This window comes from Oncorhynchus mykiss, chromosome 9, assembly GCF_057628025.1.
Source record: "Oncorhynchus mykiss isolate SJ-2025 chromosome 9, ASM5762802v1, whole genome shotgun sequence".
Taxonomy (NCBI): Eukaryota; Metazoa; Chordata; class Actinopteri; order Salmoniformes; family Salmonidae; genus Oncorhynchus; species Oncorhynchus mykiss.
In genome coordinates, this window is record NC_143030.1 from 23,600,566 (window position 1) to 23,611,265 (window position 10,700).

The 10,700-nt window shown below is 40.4% G+C and overlaps 1 protein-coding gene across 1 annotated transcript in view; it reads right to left on the reverse strand.

Moving 5' to 3' along the window:
- slc16a13 (solute carrier family 16 member 13) overlaps window positions 1-7,962 on the reverse strand; it is a 42,547-nt gene extending 34,585 nt beyond the window's left edge. The window contains exons 1-2 of the mRNA XM_021615060.3: window positions 6,859-7,962; window positions 6,220-6,271 (exon numbers count right to left, since the gene is read on the reverse strand). The gene's annotated coding sequence lies outside the window, so the exon portion shown is untranslated. The remainder of the gene's footprint in view (window positions 1-6,219; window positions 6,272-6,858) is intronic.
- Window positions 7,963-10,700: the final 2,738 nt, after the last annotated feature.

The following is a 10,700-nucleotide window of genomic DNA, read 5'->3' on the forward strand; positions in this document are numbered from 1 at the left end:
TTGGGTTTGAGACAAGTTCTGTGCGAGTTGGATAGAAAGCCATGCAGTGGGTGTGGTATGAACAGCTGTGGGATAAATAAATCAGTCCCGCCAGACCTCTATTGCAAGACTCAGGGAGCTGAATACTTATGCAACGAGAATGTAGGCCGTCATTGTAAATACGAATTTGTTCTTAAACTGATTTGCCTATTTAAATAAATGTAAAAAACGAAAAATTAAAATCAAAAACGACTATTTTATTTCACATTTTTATGGATCTTTTTTTCATTATACATTTTTCTCCCACTTTGACAGAATATTTTGTGTAGATTGTTGTCAAACCGTGTTAGGACATGAACAGTTTCACTGCACTGGTGCAGCTGGTAAAACACACAGAGAAGGAGGTTGCCCACAATCGCAGGATTCAGAAGCACTTGGAATGGGTGTGATTGAATCATCCGCTGAGATGCACTCACTGAAAGATGATTTTAGGTCTTCTATGGAGGTGAGCTTCTTTCTGGTCCGCATCACATTCATTCTGTACATTCCATACCAACTTGGCACTAACAACACTGCATCTACATTGTTTTCATGTCATTTCAACATCATTTTGTCAATAATTTCAGTCAGTGCTTATGTTGAAATGACAGAGTCCAGTATACCCCAATAATTTTGCTTTGTAAATGACCAGGTAGAATTTAACCCGTTAGTAGTACCTGTTACCTACCCAGACAGGTGAGGGTTAAAGTTTAAAGGACAAAGCCAATACCTTAAGGTCTCTATATTTCTATCATCAACTAGTTTTTCTACTATTTTAAGCCAATAAATGGACAGACATATTGTGTTATCTCTCATGGGAGTGACGTCACTGGAGCTACACGTGCAACTGGTGCATCTGGCCAACACATTTATCACCTGACCCGGAGAAGCACTGCCAGAGACCCTGACCCTTAACCTGCACAAATGGGAGACCTGGGTTCAAAGAGTGTTTGTTTTCCGGCAAATATTTTGAATGTTTGATTGGGCCTGGCCTAAAGTGCCAGATGGACGGGGTTTGTCATTTTGGGACTACTCCATTCGTTTCATTGTGCCAGTCAAGCTAAATCAAGCACAGCTCAAAAGAAAAATACAATTTGAACCCAGGTGTGGTTCATAGACACGTGACTCAATGAGGAATCTGAAATACTCTGGTGGTCAGACGGTGATGGCTAGAAGGGATATAGCTTTGTCAAACTGAAGTCAAAAGTTGAATATATTTGCATTTTAGCTAACCGTGACAATTTTCCTAACCGGCTACGTTAATTTTCCTAACCTGCTGTATGAGTTCTCCTAAACACTAAGTAAAATCTGACAAAACCTGTATATCGGCAAGTACGACATCGTACCTTCTCCACTATGCAATCTGGTTTCCGAGCTGGTCATGGGTGCACCTCAGCCATGCTCAAGGTCCTAAACGATATCATAACTGTCATCGATAAGACAGTACTGTGCAGCTGTCTTCATCGACCTGGCCAAGGCTTTCGACTATCGATCACCACATTCTTATCGGCAGACTCAATAGCCTTAGCTTCTCAAATGACTGCCTCGCCTGGTTCACCAACTACTTCTCAGACAGAGTTCAGTGTGTCAAATCGGAGGGCCTGTTGTCTGGACCTCTGGCAGTCTATGGGGGTGCCACAGGGTTAAATTGTCGGGCAGACTCTTTTCTCTATATATATATATATCAATGATGTCGCTCTTGCTGCTGGTGATTCTCTGATCCACCTCTACGCAGACGACACCATTCTGTATACACCTGGCCCTTCTTTGGACACTGTGCTAACAAACCTCCAAACGAGCTTCAACGCCATACAACACTCCTTCCATTGCCTCCAACTGTTTTTAAGTGCATGCTCTTCAACCGATTGCTGCCCGCACCTAGAATATGTGGACTACAACTACAAATACCTAGGTGTCTGGTTGGGCTGTAAACTCTTCTTCCAGACTCACATTAAAACCTCTTCGGGCTAGAGGGCTGTATTTTCATGTCCGGATGAAAAGCGTTCCCAAAGTAAACTGCCTGCTACTCAGGCCCAGAAGCTAGGATATGCATATAATTGGTAGGTTTAGATAGAAAACACTCTAAAGTTTATAAAACTGTTAGAATAATGTCTGTGAGTATAACAGAACTGATATGGCAGGCAAAAACCTGAGAAATCCACAGAGGATTTTATTTTATTTAGGTCACTCTTTTCAATGTTTTTTTTTTTTTATGTGGATCTAGATTTGTCGCACTTGCTTGCAGTTCCTATCGCTTACACTAGATGTCAGTCTAGAAATTGGTTAATGGTTTTCCTTAGAGAAATGAAGAAGTAGGACTGTTCAGAATGAGGGTCGAGTCTAGTGTACTGTTGTGGTTGGGGCGCACGACCTGAAAGCTCGCTCCACTTTGTTTTCGTCTGGTATTGAACACAGTTTATCCCGTCTTAAATGTTATTGATTATTTACGTTAAAAAATACCTAGTTGTATTAGGAACGTTGTTTGAAATGTTTGGAACAAGTTTACAGGTAACTTATTAGATATTTTGTAGTCATGTTGTGCAAGTTGGAACCAATGTTTTTCTGGATCAAACGCGTCAAATAAAATGGACATTTGAGATAACGGAATTTATCGAACAAAAGGACCGTTTGTGATGTTTATGGGACATTTGAGTGCCAACAAAATAAGTTCTTCAAAGGTAAGGCATGAATTATATCGTTATTTCTGAGTTTTGTGTCGCACCTGGCGGGATGAAATATGATTGTCTGTTTGATTGATGGGGTGCTGTCCTCAGATAATCGCATGGTTTGCTATCGCCGTAAAGCCGTTTTGAAATCTGACACATTGGCTGGATTAACAACAATTGTATCTTTAACTTCTTGACGCGCCCATCCCTTTAGCGGGATCATTTTCATCAACACCCGCTGAATTGCAGCGCGACAAAATCAAAATACTAAAAATATTAAATTTTTATGAAATCACAAGTGCAATATAGCAAACCACAGCTTCGCTTGTTGTTAATCCACCTGGCATGTCAGATTTCAATACAGCTTTTCGGCGAAAGCATAGCAAGCGTTTGTAAGAACATCTCTCTCAGTAGACAAAATATTAAACACTAGCAGCCATGTAGATTGGTCACGAAAGTCAGAAAAGCAATAGATTAAATCACTTACCTTTGATCTTTGGATGTTTGCACTCACAAGACTCCCAGTTACACAAGAAATGTTCCTTTTGTTCCATAGACTTTTTATATCCAAAATACCTCCATTTGTTTGGCGCGTTATGTTCAGAAATCCACAGGCTCGAGCGGTGACGACAGACAAATTCCAAATAGTGTCCGTAATGTCCACGGAAAATGTCAAAAGTTTTTTATAATCAATCCTCAAGTTGTTTATAAAATACATAATCGATAATATATCAACCGGGACTGTCGCTTTTTCAATAGAAGAGGGAGACAATGGCTGCCCCACTCTGTTGCGCAAGCAAAACTCTGCAAACACCCAGCTATCCACTGACGCCATGTTATCTTTCTTGCTCATTTTTCAAAATAAACGCCTGCAACTATGTCTAAAGACTGTTGACACCTTGAGGAAGCCATAGGAAAAGGAATCTGGTTGATATCCCTTTAAATGGAGGCAAGGCATCCAATGGAACAGAAAGCTTTCAGGAAAAACAGCACTTCCTGGTTTGATTTTCCTCAGGTTTTCACCTACAATATCAGTTATGTTATACTCACAGACAATATTTTGACAGTTTTGGAAACTTTAGTGTTTCCTATCCTAATCTGACAATTATGCATCTTCTCGTTTCTGGGCCTGAGAAATAGGCAATTTCAAATGGGTACGTTTTTTTAACCAAAAACAAAAATCCTGCCCCCTACACTCAATAAGTTAATTTGGTGTATTGCATGTGTGATTTCATGAAAGTTTAATATTTATAGTAATTTAATTTGAATTTGGCTCTCTGCCATTTCACAGGATGTTGTCGAGGGGTTCCACTATCGGAACGTCTAGCAATAACAGGTTTTAAGCATCTCCAATCCAAAATTAAATCTAGAATCAGCTTCCTACTTCGCAACAAAGCCTCCTTCACTCATGCCGCCAAACTTGCCCTCGTAAAACTGACTATCCTACTGATCCTTGACTTCGGCAATGTCATTTACAAAATAGCCCCCAACACTCTTCTCAGCAAACTAGATGTAGTGTATCATAGTGCCATCCGTTTTATTACCAAAGCCCCATATACTACCCACCACTTCGACCTGCATGCTCTTGTTGACTGGCCCTCACTACATATCCGTCGCCAAACCCACTGGCTCGAGGTCATCTATGTCTTTGCTAGGTAAAACCCCACCTTAGCTCACTGGTCAAAGTTTACCCCGAATCCAACACCTGCTTCTGCATTAATGTTCATATGTCCTTGAATACCTGTGTGCAGAGGCTGTTTCTGTCCTGTTACCTGTCTGTTCCTATTAAATGTTTGACTCCCCGTACCTGCTTCTCATCTCCAGCATCAGACCTTTCACATACAGTGCCTTGCGAAAGTATTCGGCCCCCTTGAACTTTGCGACCTTTTGCCACATTTCAGGCTTCAAACATAAAGATATAAAACAGTATTTTTTTGTGAAGAATCAACAACAAGTGGGACACAATCATGAAGTGGAATGACATTTATTGGATTTCACTTGTTGTTGATTCTTCACAAAAAAATACAGTTTTATATCTTTATGTTTGAAGCCTGAAATGTGGCAAAAGGTCGCAAAGTTCAAGGGGGCCGAATACTTTCGCAAGGCACTGTATCTATATTCCCAGCCTTAGATTAGGGTCTTGTTTATTTCAATTGACTGATTTCCTTATATGAACTGTAAAATCTTAATATTTCTGTTCAGTGTAATTTAGTGTACAGATGTATGAAAAGGAAACCAGTTTCTTGCCGACACAGCAAAACATATCCATGCAGTAACCAGCTAAATGCCCTCCTGTTGTGTATCAAGGCTATTTGCCAAGACACGAAGGCAGCTCCAACTTCATTAAAGTTTCACTTCATTTACCAGAGAACTTATTGGAATGTTCCCCTTTTTAAAGGGTCTCATCTTTTTGCAACTAAAATGGATGAATGGGTAAGAGACTTGTTAGTTAGTGGTTTACAGGTTGGTCTGTCAGAGCCTGGGGTGTGTTTGTCTCACTGAATGATTGGATCATAAGAGTGAAGTGAACAAAATTTTACTACTAAGTCATTTGGCAAACTACTGAGTTGCTATGGCAAACTTTCACAGAGATGCTATTTCTAGGTCCCAAGAAACAAAGAGATCTGCTGTTTGATCTGACAATTAATCTCGATGGCTGCAGTCTTCAAAAATAAAACTGAAGGACATCGGCGTTACTCTGGACTCTGATCTCTCTTTTGACGAACATAAAATATATTAAAGAGCAGCTTTTTTCCATCTTTGTAACATTGAACAAATCTGAAACGTTTTGTCTAAAAACCAATCCACGTTTTTGTCACTCCAAGATCAGACTACTGAGCTTTTCCCCGGACCTGCTGTTTTCGTCACTCTCCTATCTATCTCTCCCCCTCTCTCAACTTCTCAATGCTCGGCTATGAAAAAGGAACTGACATTTACTCCTGAGGTGCTGACCTGTTGCACCCTCTATAACCACTGTCATTATTTGACCCTGCTGGTCATCTATGAACGTTTGGACATCTTGAAGAACGAGCCTTAATGGCCATGTACTCTTATCTCCACCCAGCACAGCCAGAAGAGGACTGGCCATCCCTCAGAGCCTGGTTCCTCTCTAGGTTTCTTCCTAGGTTCCTGCCTTTCTGGGGATTTGTTCCTAGCCACCGTGCTTCTACATCTGCATTGCTTGCTGTTTTGAGGTTTTAGGTTAGGTTTCTGTATAAGCACTTTGTGACAGCTGCTGATGTGAAAAGGGCTTTATAAATACATTTGATTGATAAAGTGGCATAGGAAAAACTGTTTGGTGTAGGAAGACTGCATAACTTGTTGTGACATCATGGGATTGATAAATAATGAGATTACGTGCTGCATAAAATGACTGCTAGCTTTGTTTGACATTTTGGCTCATTTTCAACGGAAAACAGTATTGGCAAATGCACCTCATTACCTTTAATACTGACCCAGGTCTGATGGGGTGAGAGTGAGTGAGGGAATAAAAAGTTAGCTGAAGTTAAGTTGTGTCTGTGTACGGATTTCCTACCTGAGAGGTGTGAGAGGGGCAGGATGGTCACCAGATTCCAGTGAGCTGGACGCTGCAGAAGACAGGGGTGGTTAGGTCTATTTTAGACTAGTAAACCTCTCGGTAACACTTAACATTAGTAAAGTGTTGTAATAACTGTTCTAAGGGTTGGATAAGGTTAGGGTTAGGACAAGGGTTAATGCTCAGTGTACAGTGTAACAATTAGCAATTACAATAATTGTTACACTGTAGTTACAGCAATAATGGTCAAAATATCCATATAGACAGAAATAAAACTCTGCCAAAAAATACCATTAGGTCTATTAGTCGTATTAAATAAACCTCAATAGTTAACACATTTAAAATACCCAAATGCAGAACAAAGGGATGATTTTGAGGGACAGTATAGCCGACATTAAGATTTTTTTGTCAGCAAGAGCATGGAGACACACACAAGTTTGACAAAATCAACATATATGTTCAGTTTAATACGGCTATTTATTGACGTTTGTAGCTCTTGGTCAGAAAAGATTGTACAAATGTGATTGTTTCGCGTCGCCTATCGCTGCTCAGAATATCTGATCTAAAAAAAATTGGAGAAGTGCTTAACATCACCAGTACCACATCCTCTGATTCAGAAATAATCACAATAATACATACCAAATGTAGGCTCGTTGTATTCGGCTCTCTGGAAAGTTTCACTGGAAGGCAGAATCCATGCTACGCAGTGAAGGTAACTCATGGACTATGTGACAGACTATTTATTGTTGAAGTGTGTCCTCTGTGGTTTTGTTAAATCGGTTTGTGCAGCTCGCAACTCCCACTTGGCAGCTCACAATGAAAATATTAAGCGGTGTTTCGCCGAATAGACAGCACACGCGCATGCGCAGCAGCAGCTCAGCTGATTGACATGAATCGTCTAAACAACACCATAGGCTACACATACCACACCTAGGCTACATTATGTCAAACGCTATCGTTGGAAAATGACACATTTAATTGCCTACTATTCATTCCAGACCTTATTTTACGGTCCAACATTGTCCGTGATAAGACAAGTCTCAGAAATCCCATACCTAGGGCAACAGCATGTGCATGCTGGAACATTGGTAAAATTGTGGTAGGTAACCCATCTGTCTATAAACTATGATAAAACGGTGTGATCTCAATTTAAATGATTTTGGAATTATTTAAACACTTTCTGGTGATGCACTCTGGTGGCGGTGTATATAGCCTACTAGCCTACACATGGGAATCGTTAGGAATATTTTAGTTGGTTAGCATGTGCTCAAAGCTCACTGCCGCCTTCTCCACTTCTGTATCATAGGCTATACGCTACCCTTATCCTGTATATCCTTATTCACTTTCAAGCGTTTAATGAAAATACAACAGACATAGGCAATGCAATTGAAAACAAGGAACGTGCATAAATAGAAACCCTTTTTTTTTAAATCAATGAAGCCAGCAGGCTTAGCTTGCGTGAGTTCGAGACACTTGCACGGTCTTAAAAAAAATAGTTTTACCTGTAGCCTAGTTTTCCACCTGTTTTCAGTTACTTTTCCGGCAACATGTTCGACTATAGCCTAACACATTCGTCTCTTGGTAGCCTATTGGCTATAACCACGAATGCAACTGTAGCCAGCAAGCACATCGTGTATACGCTAATGTATGCTGATGTGCTCTTAACCTATGGGCTTCCCATATAGGCCTACTACAGACATGCAATTTATGCAGTAGCAGTTGACATGTTTGCAAAGGGCGTCTGCATAGCCTCCAGCTAGCTGGGCCATTCCTATATTGCAGTGCCTTCTCTGCCCCCAGGAAATCACACTTATTTATTGTAAAATGTGGATTCCAAAAGGCTTTACATATAAATGCAGGTGTCCTTTACCTTAAACACAAAAATATGGATATGGAAAGGGAACTTAATGCATTTTGGATGTAGCCGTTTGTTCCCGGGTGTTATTCATCAACTTCCACGAGAAATATAAGCCTTAAATAATAACAGAATTTAAAAATATGTATTCATTATTTTATAGTCCCAGTTAAACTCTCTCTCATCAGTAACGTTTTTTCATTACTATTGTATTTATTTTTTAATTTAATATTGTGTCCCTGATATCACTGACACAACTATTGCTACTAACCCGGTATGGGTTGATTCTTTAATTTCGTTGATTCATGGAGCGGAAGGTAGTGGTTAGTGTTAGGCCTGTAACCGAAAGTTTGCCAGATCGAATCCCCAAACTGACAAGGTAAAAAATCTGTCGTTCTGCCCCTGAACAAGGCAGTTAACCCACTGTTCCTAGGCCGTCATGTCATTGCAAATAAGAATTGGTTCTTAACTGGCTTGCCTAGTTAAATACATGAATACAAAATTCCAGTCATCTCTTCAACACGTTTATCATAGGATGTGTTTTAAAATTGCCAGGGTGTCGTATTACGAGCAACAATGCCATAAATTAACCGACTGTGTTGGCTCGTATGGTTCTGCCTTTAATGAATGGAAGAAAAACGCGCAACGGCGTTTCTCAAAAGCGCGCCTTTGTAGGGGGCCTTGCGTTAATGTAAGGTTTTACGTGCCAAACACTGAAAAGACACACCCTATCCACTCAGCCCTATAATTAAGTGGACACTTCTGATGAGGTATCATGGCGTCTGACGAATATACACTTGCAGGGCAAGGAAGGAATGATTTTTAAATGGACCACACTTGTCTGGAAATTTGTTACTCGTTCATCCCGCGATGATTGTGTTTTCAGCCATTGCTTGTGGGTGCTTTTTATGCGCTATAGTCAATTATGAGTGCATTATATTACATATAATTATTAATGTACGCCTTGATAGCTAGCAAATTAATTAGATAACTAATGTTAGCCTGCCTAGCTGTAACTTCTGAAGAAGGAAAATGTTTTATTTATACAATTTACAAAATATTACCAAACAAAAACATATTTACAGTTTAAGTATTAGTAAAATGTCTAAATTATTTGCATTCGTTTTTACTTACACTTGTATGTTGACTTCTCCTTTGGTGTTTTTACGTTTTCTCTGACTTTACTTAGCGGATGTACAATCATCGCGAATTGAATTATGGGGAGTTTCAGGCCTCTGCGTGAACATAATTGTACACTCGCAAAGCCGAATAAAAACGAGGGCTTAATCATTTGGACCACCCTCCTAGATGGCAACGGATTCCCCCAAGGTCATAAGGCGAGGGTAAGTGGACAAGGGTATGTCTTAAGTGTTTGGACCGCACTCAGGTCAACAATTATACAGTGCGTTATTAAAGTCATGGGTAAAAAAGCTTATTGAAATGTATGGATTATGTGATAGAATTCTGAAATGTACAAAGTATTGAGATGTTTTCATGATTGAAAATTGTTTCCTATAGTAATGATAAACATTTGTCGGGACTTGAAGTTTCATCAACCAACCAACCAACAAACAAACCAATTGTGGCGGTTTTGCTTAGAGTGAGTAGACAGCTATGACCGGAAGTGACTTTTTGTAGTAGGTTAGCAGAACATTTTAGCTAAGCCTAACCCTTTTCGTAACCTTAACCTAAGTCTCATAACCTGCCACGTTAATTATCATGACCTACTGCATAAATTCTCCTAACCTGCTATGAAAAAGTAACTTCCGGGTTGTTGCTGTACTCCCTCTAGTCAGAACCGCGGTTAATTCGGCCCATTATGTCCTGTGCTATTGGGAAAAGCATGCACACACACACTTCTCCCAACATCACAATCAACATGTTGATTTGCCTCCCAGAAATATAATTAACATTTTCACCTGTGCCAATTAGGCTTCAACTCTGCCAATACAATGAGCAATGCAATTAACAGAACAGAGATGACAATCAGCCCTGGTTATGGAGCATAGAATGAATGATGAATTCATACATTGCCTGCTGGGGCACAACTTTCACTGGGGACGGGGGGGAAACATTTGAAATCGCATTTTTGTCCCGTTTTATCATTGGAATGTGATGCAAAGCAAGGCAACGGTGTGCTTTGGGACCATGCAGACGCCTCCGAGCAGTCGGGTAGGCTGTTTAGTGTTTATTCAACTGGATTAAAAAAAGATCAAAACAATTATGTCCCTCCCACTTCTAAAACCAAAGTTTCTCCCCCGATAGCCTGTAACTTATGATACAAGCATTGAGGTGTGAGGATGCTGCCAGTGTCAAGAACTAATAGGGTCCAGCAGATGAAATGCCTGTTGATTTACAGATAGTAGGCCATGTCATGTCAGTGATTTATCATAGAGATCCTATGAAATGACTAATTCCTAATTCAATGGTGATGCTCTCGTTGGTGGAAAGGCTGGGGGGAGTGGTTGGAAAGTCCCCTCTCGTTTCCAACGCTTGTCTAAGTAACTGCCACTTGTCCTCTCTGCCATTCCCTCGCAGACAATGGCCGTCTGCAAACGTAATGCATCCTCCTTCCTCAAAGGAGAGCATTGGAGGAGTGGATCCAAGGTCCCTTCCTTGGACCACA